Below are 7,378 nucleotides of genomic sequence, written 5' to 3' on the forward strand. Positions count from 1 at the left end.
GTGTGTGTGTGTGTGTGTGTGTGTGTGTGGTGTGTGTGTGTGTGTGTGTGTGTGTGTGTGTGGTCTGTATGGTGTGTGGTGTGTGTGTGTGTGTTAGACGGGTGGGTTTCTAACTATGACCTGGATCACCAGACGTTTGAGGAAAACCTTCAATAGGACAAAGATCTCGCTTGGAGACCTGAGTGAGGGACAGGCCCTGGCAGCCTATTCCCTGCAGGCCAGCCTGGCGCTCCGACCCTTTAAGTTGCCAACCCAGGAACAAAGCGTGTGACTTGTCAATGTGCAGCGTGACGTCGTTAGAGACTGATCTAGCCGCAGGGTCTGGCCTAGCCTTGGAGCCTCGGAGAGCCGAACCCAGCCCTGGAGAGCCGAGCGTGGCCAGAGCGCTAGCTCTTCTCGATGAACCATTTCGTTTGTATTTTGTGCTCTAGCCATAGTTAAAATATCCCGATTTTGTGTGTTGTCTATCTCTGAGTTTCAAAACTTGAAAATCAATAAAGTGCTCTTTTTTAAAAATTATGATGCATACATGCATCACCCATGGACACAGACAATATTGTGGTGAAGGCCTGGGTGGGGCGGGTGCAGGGTGGAAGTGGCCAATGGGGAAAAAGGGGGACATCTGTAATACTTTCAACAATAAAGATAAATGTTTATAAAATATTATGATTATGGCCCTGGCCAGTGTAGCTCAGTGGGTTGGGTGTCGTCCAGTCCCCAGCATGGAAAGGTTGCCAGTTTGATTCCCAGTCAGGGCATATGCCTGGCTTGCAGGCTCCATCCCCAGTAGGGGGCGTGCAGGAGGCAGCCAATTGATCTCCCTCCCTCCTCTCTCTCTCTCTAAAAAAGAAAAATAATAATTAATTAATTTTTTTAAATGCTATGATTATATAAACATTATTCTCTGCAGAGCTAACTGGCATCCTGAGCCCCATGGAGAAGAAACTGCATCTTATGGTTTAAGTGCTGCTTAAAGAGCAATGCTCCAGGCTTCAACTTCAAATGTATTTCCCGACAGTCCCTCAGACACCCAGAGTCATGTTACATTTTAATTTGCTTCATATGTGGAGCATGACTTTTTTACACAACTTTTTGTTCCCTGGGAGTTTCTAACTGCTTTTCTCTTTTCTTCTCGAGAAAAGAAACACATGCCTTTTAAATCAGGTCATTAAAATCCTCCAGCTTCTTAATTACATTATTTGTTGAATGAAGCCCATTTTCTCCTTCGAGCGGCTCTTCTCCAAACCCTCTGACTTCCTGTTCTAATTCTGACTGATGGTTTTATGAACCTCTGGCATTTCTATTCATTGCACTCCTGGGTTCATTCCAGTGTTTCGTGAATCTGTTCTCCCTCTCTTTCTTGGGTTTTGCTGGAGTATATTTTCAAATAACATTGTAGAAGGCAGTGCAGGGAAGGAAAGCTTTCTGAATCTTTGCATGCCTGACAGTGTCTTTAATATGTCGCTAGGCTTATCAAGTGGGAAGATCAACCAGCAGGCTTTGCTGTAGGCAAGAGGAAGGGGTGCAGACAGGCAAGCAGGTGCCCCGGGTCCCACGCTGGGCCAAGATAGGGAGTCATTTACTCTAGACACCAGCACCCTGAATAGAAACCTGGTCCTTTTGAGAAAATCACTCAATTTCTTTAGAATGTATTCCTCTCTCATTTTTTAATCTCTCCACATCCCTGTGTCTTCTCGGTCTGTGAGTTTGCAGGGGAGAGTTGGTGGCAGACGCTGCTTTGTTATTCACTAAACAGGCCTTTGTTTGAATATTTTCCAAACTGTGGTTATTCTCATGCCTCTGTCTCGTTGTTGTTTTTTTTAAAATCATCTCTTCTTATTACCTGTATTAATATTTACTTATGGTATTATTTTTCTTTAAATTGACCATCCTAGCCTTACACTATACCTGTAAAGTTGCAACTTTGATATTGTATTTATATCTCTTATTTGCAATTATATAGTTATATTTTCTAATCTATATTAAAATAAACACATAACTCTTAAGATAACAACGGGTTTTTGATTTACCACTAAATATCACTCACGGCAGTGGTGCATGTACCCTGCTTTGGGGAATGTCTTTAATTAATTACTGTGTTAATTACCCTCTAATCGATTGCCTGAGCTTTCTCTGTGTACCTGCCAGCCTGGGCCTCCAAGGAGGTCTCCTTTAAATAGTCCTTCTCCTCCTTGGTCTGATTCTGACATGCTCAGAAATCAAGTAAAAGAGTAATAACGGAAGACAAAACACCACTTTTGTTGCTGATGACGTAAAGTGGGAGGCCTTGGCTTCGGGTAAGAATAAAGGATCAGTAACGGGACCTCCATCCCAGCATCACCGACTGCTGAGGAGGGTCCGACCATTTCACACGCAGTGGGCTCACACGCTCCGTCACGCCTCTCCCACCCGCTGGTGGTAGCATGTGGCGATGACAGGCAAGTATCTAGGGCTCAGGTACATAATCAGCGAGCAGACAGTTCATGTCGTGTACAAATTGTTCCAAAAAAATAGAAAAAGAGGGGAAACCACCCCTTGCATTTTCTGTGGCTGGTAGGAACTTAACACTCAACCTAGACAAGGACAGATGGAGGCAGAAAGATCTTAGGGCCATTCTCAATTATGGACGTAGGTTTAAATAATACTATTAGCAAATTAAATACAGCTATATATATATATACCTTCTGATTTATTCTGAATATTTTGAGCTATAACTTGCCATTTACATTAACAAAATGATTAGATGATTAAAAATGTAATTTGCCTATGCAATAAAAGGAATTCCATGAAGGTCATGCCTATATTTTGTTTGTTTGCATATTTTTTTATATTTTATTGATTTTTTTCAGAGAAGAAGGGAGAAGGATAGAGAGTTAGAAACATCAATGAGAGAGAAACATCGATCAGCTGCCTCCTGTACACCCCCTACTGGGGATGTGCTCGCAGCCAAAGTACATGCCCTTGACTGAAATCGAACCCAGGACCCTTCAGTCCGCAGGCCGACGCTCTATCCACTGAGCCAAACCGGTCAGGGCAGCAATATATTTTTAAAAATACATCATGACTGAGTTGGATTTACTCCAGGAATGCAAGGGCATTTCCACATTAGAAAATTGTCATGTTAAGTCTCAACAGTAACAGATTAAAAGACACAAAAATTCTGTGATCATATAAAACAGATGGGAAAAAAAGCACTTGATAAAATTAAGCAGTTTATAAAAATTCTAGGCAGATGAGGGACAGGAGGGAACTTCCTTAAGGTGATATATGACAAAGGGTTTCTTTCTCCAACCTACAGTGAACATCCCACTTAACGGTAAAAACTGAAAGCATTCCTTTGAAAGTCAGAGACACCTAAAGAGATAGATGCTCACTATCTCCGGTTCCGCTCAAAGATGTTCTGGATGTCCCGGCCTGTGCGAGAAGAAAAAGGAAGAAATGGCCTCCGCCATTGAAAAGGAAGAAACAAAATGGTCATACTGTATTTGTAGACCATGTGACTGTCCACCTAGAAAGCTGAAGAGATTCTACAGAAGAATTAGTAAACTATCGAGAGGATTCGTATGGAGAGACACATTTCTCGGGTCTGCTGCATCTGTGGACTCTAACTCCCTTTTGAATTGGACTTTTTCTTTTCCTTTCCATGTGCCTTTTGCAGGCACATCCCCAGTGGGGGGTGTGCAGGAGGCAGCTGATCGATGTTTCTCTCTCATCGATGTTTCTAACTCTCTATCTCTCTCCCTTCCTCTCTGTAAAAAATCAATAAAATATATTTTAAAAAAAAAAAGGTCATCCTGTATTTGTAGACCATGTGACTGTCCACCTAGAAAGCTGAAGAGATTCTACAGAAGAATTAGTAAACTATCGAGAGGATTCGTATGGAGAGACACATTTCTCGGGTCTGCTGCATCTGTGGACTCTAACTGCCCTTTTGAATTGGACTTTTTCTTTTCCTTTCCACCCCCCACCCCCACCCCCACCCCCACAATCCCTTCAAGGATGTTTGTATGTCAGCTATCTTCAGAACATACAGTGTCTTCCTCCGGAGCGGAAGGCAGATTTGCTTACAGTCCAGTATGTCCTGCCGCCTCCTAGGTCGGGCGTTCATGGAGGTCTCCTAGGTACCACTGAGCAACACTGGCTGAGTTGTGGGGGATGGAGCCAGAATGGGAAGAGACTGGAGGTGGGCCCTGCACCTCCAGATCACCCCTGCCCCGGGCCTCATAAACATCAGGGCAGGCGGTGGGCACTTCACCCCATCTGTCCGGACTCTGCCTACTTACCCATCAGCCACCAGCAGGCACCCCGGTCCTCTCCTTGGTGCGGGAGATTCCATGAGCAGCTTTAACCACATCCCGACCCATCCTTTGGGGCTGGTGCTTTTATGTTACAAGAAATGAGCTGGGGCTTGGGGAAGTCCACTCCTCCGGGGCCAGCAGAGCTCTGCCTACGGCCTGGAAAAAACACCGGGATTCTGTGGCAAAGGGCAGAAGGCTTAGGGCGTGCTGTCGGTCAGGCAGTGGACAGTGTCCGCCATACCGAGGGCATCCCTTTTCAGAGCTGTACTTTCAGGGTTTCTGTATTTTTGTTTTATGTGTGTCTTCTCACGAACAGCATGCAGCTGGATTGTGTGTTTTCGTGCATGCTGGTAATCTGTGAACTGGTGAAAGGGCCCATTTACTTCTTTGGTGATGGCTAGCATTTAAAATGTTATTTCTAAATCTTATTTTGTGTGTTTTTGTTTTGTTTTAATATTTAAAACCTGACCATGACCTTCTGGTTCATGGGTTGATGCTCAACCACTGAGCAACACTGGCTGAGTTGGTGATTTAAAAAAAAAAAGTTTGGTTGCATCTCTAGTCATATCTTTATTTTTTTGTTCCCAATATTGTGCATTATGTGCTAGTGATTTCCTTATTTTATTAAGGCTTTTAAAAGAATTCATTCAACTTTTGTTGCTTTCGGTGTTATTACTTTCTGCTTTGTCTTCATTACTTGCTTTCTTCTACTCTCTCTGAGTTTTCTGATGGTCTCTCCCTCAAGTCTTGAGTTGGAGGCTGGATTCATTTGTTGCCAATCCTTCCTGTTCCTAGTAAATGCTTTTCAGGCTACAATTTTTCCTCTCAGTTCCACTTTAGCTTGTTATTCAGTTTTACATATCTTACCATTTTCATGATAATGTTTTAGAAATGAGTTTTTTAAGTTCACAAACATATTGAATTTCCTTGGCCAACTTTTTATTGTTGGTCTCTAATTTTACTATGTTGGGATTAGAGAACGTGACTGAACAATATTGACTCTGTGAAAAATGTAGATTTCCTCAATGGGCACGCGTGGTAATTTTTGAAATGTTCTACTTTTCACATTGAACTTGAAAACAATGGGTAACTTCATTGATTGATTTGCTACCTGGTCTTAAGAACGTTTAATTAGCCGAACCGGTTTGGCTCAGTGGATAGAGCGTCGGCCTGCGGACTCAAGGGTCCCGGGTTTGATTCCGGTCAAGGGCATGTATCCTGGTTGCGGGCACATCCCCAGTGGATAGATTTGTGACTTTCTCCTTACAACTCTGCCAGATTTGCTTTATATGTTTCACCAAAATAAACAAATAGAAGTTTATGCTTATCCCAGCTTCTTGGCCGATGTTTCCTTTTGAGTGTATTGGTAAGCGTTACATTGCTGTTACACAAGACCCGCAAAAACAGGTTAAAACGTCTACAGCCATAGTCCATGTGGGGTTCGGTCAATGGGGAGCTGGGCAGGAGATGCGAGTGAGGGAAGAGAGTGAGGTTGGAGCATTTAATCCCTGTTTCTTCACCCTGAGGCCTCTGCTGCTCTCCAGGACTCTCCCCAGCTCAGTCCCCTCTCCTCCTCCGCTGAGGAGAGTGAAAGCCAGGCTGCTGCTGGCTCAGAGCACTGCGCTCTCTCTGGTGACTCCCTACACCCAGCTTTGTCATTCATCCTTTTGCAAGTAAACTCTGCCCCATTCTCATTAGAGCCTGCCATCTGTTTCCTGTTGGGATCCTGAGTGAGGCAGGCTGGCATCGTGTGTTTAAAAGTCATGGATGCTGAATGCCTTTAGGCAAATGTGCACTCGCCCATGCATGCTGGGCACAGGCCACCACTTCCTGTTCACACTCTGCTGGCTCACTCCTCTGTCAGCCTTATCTCAGCGACAGCGGAAGCAGATGGCAGAGACCTGTGCTCGGGGCGCCAGGCCAAGGCAGCCAATTCCTCTAGAGCACCAGCCGGCTGCCGGGCACCCCCTGGTCCGTCTCAGCACAGACTCAGCATGGCCACTGGTCCGAAGGCCAGAGCTGACTCTCTCTGGAGAAACTCGGCAGCCTGGGGTCCTGGGGACTCACCTTGTCCGAGGATGCTTACCACTTCAGATGGGTCAGTACTTTCACCTGGAGCCCCTCGCCTTCTGCAGGACCCAGAGTGAGCCTGGCCCTTTAAGGTGGTGCTGCGCATCTCCGTCTAACTGTCCCTGTGCCTGGCTCGTTTCCCTGATTTCCTCACTCTTGGGGAAGTCCTCAGTCTAGGGCTTGCAGAGGTAACAGATCACTCCTCATTTTGCAGACTGGGACGCTGAGTTCAGAGTGGGAAGGGGGCTTCAGGGCGTCCAGTGGGGCTGGAATTTGAGCCTGGCTCTGTCTGGCTCCGGGATGAAGGCTTTCCAAGGGAGGAAAAAAAACAGTGTGAAGGACAGTGCCACAGGTGCGGGAACCTTCATGCCAAACTGGGGCCCTCTCCTGGCCAGGCTGGGGCACAGCATCGGGGTGAGGAGTGCCAGGTGGGGGCCACGGCCACGAGCCAGCCTCTGGATCCCACAGACTGAGAGCTCCCACCAGTTCTGCCCCTTCCTGCTTTGTCCCCTGGGCCAGTGTCCGGGCCACACGGAGCCGTTCTGAGGACCCACCAGGAATGTATGTAAGACACACAGTCTACAGTAACTGCTGGGCTCTGGGACGGAACAGGCCCCATCCATCTCTCCACGGCTTCTCTGGGCTGAGGCAGGTGAGGCGTCAGCCACCAGGGGGCCCTGCTGCCACGGTGGACAGCACCGCTGGGCCCTGCCCCTGTGCACCCATTCATTCTCATTCCTCCTGTCTCCCAACGAACAGCTCCTGTGTCTCTGCCGGCGCTGCTTTTCGTGGGGAAGACTGCCTTGGGTGTCAGTGTCAGAGCCACAGATTTCTCGCTGCGTGGGTGGAATTCTAGAGAAGTTACCGCCTAGAGCTCAGACGTGAGTCCTCACGGAGACGCTGAGGTGGAATCCCTCACTCTTTGGCCTGTAAAGGGTATCTCTCTGGCTTAATCCACAAATTCTGTGTAAGGCAACGTGGTCTGTGTTACCCCCCCCCCCCCCCCCCCC

This window comes from Myotis davidii, unplaced genomic scaffold (assembly GCF_000327345.1).
Source record: "Myotis davidii unplaced genomic scaffold, ASM32734v1 scaffold88, whole genome shotgun sequence".
Lineage (NCBI taxonomy): Eukaryota > Metazoa > Chordata > Mammalia > Chiroptera > Vespertilionidae > Myotis > Myotis davidii.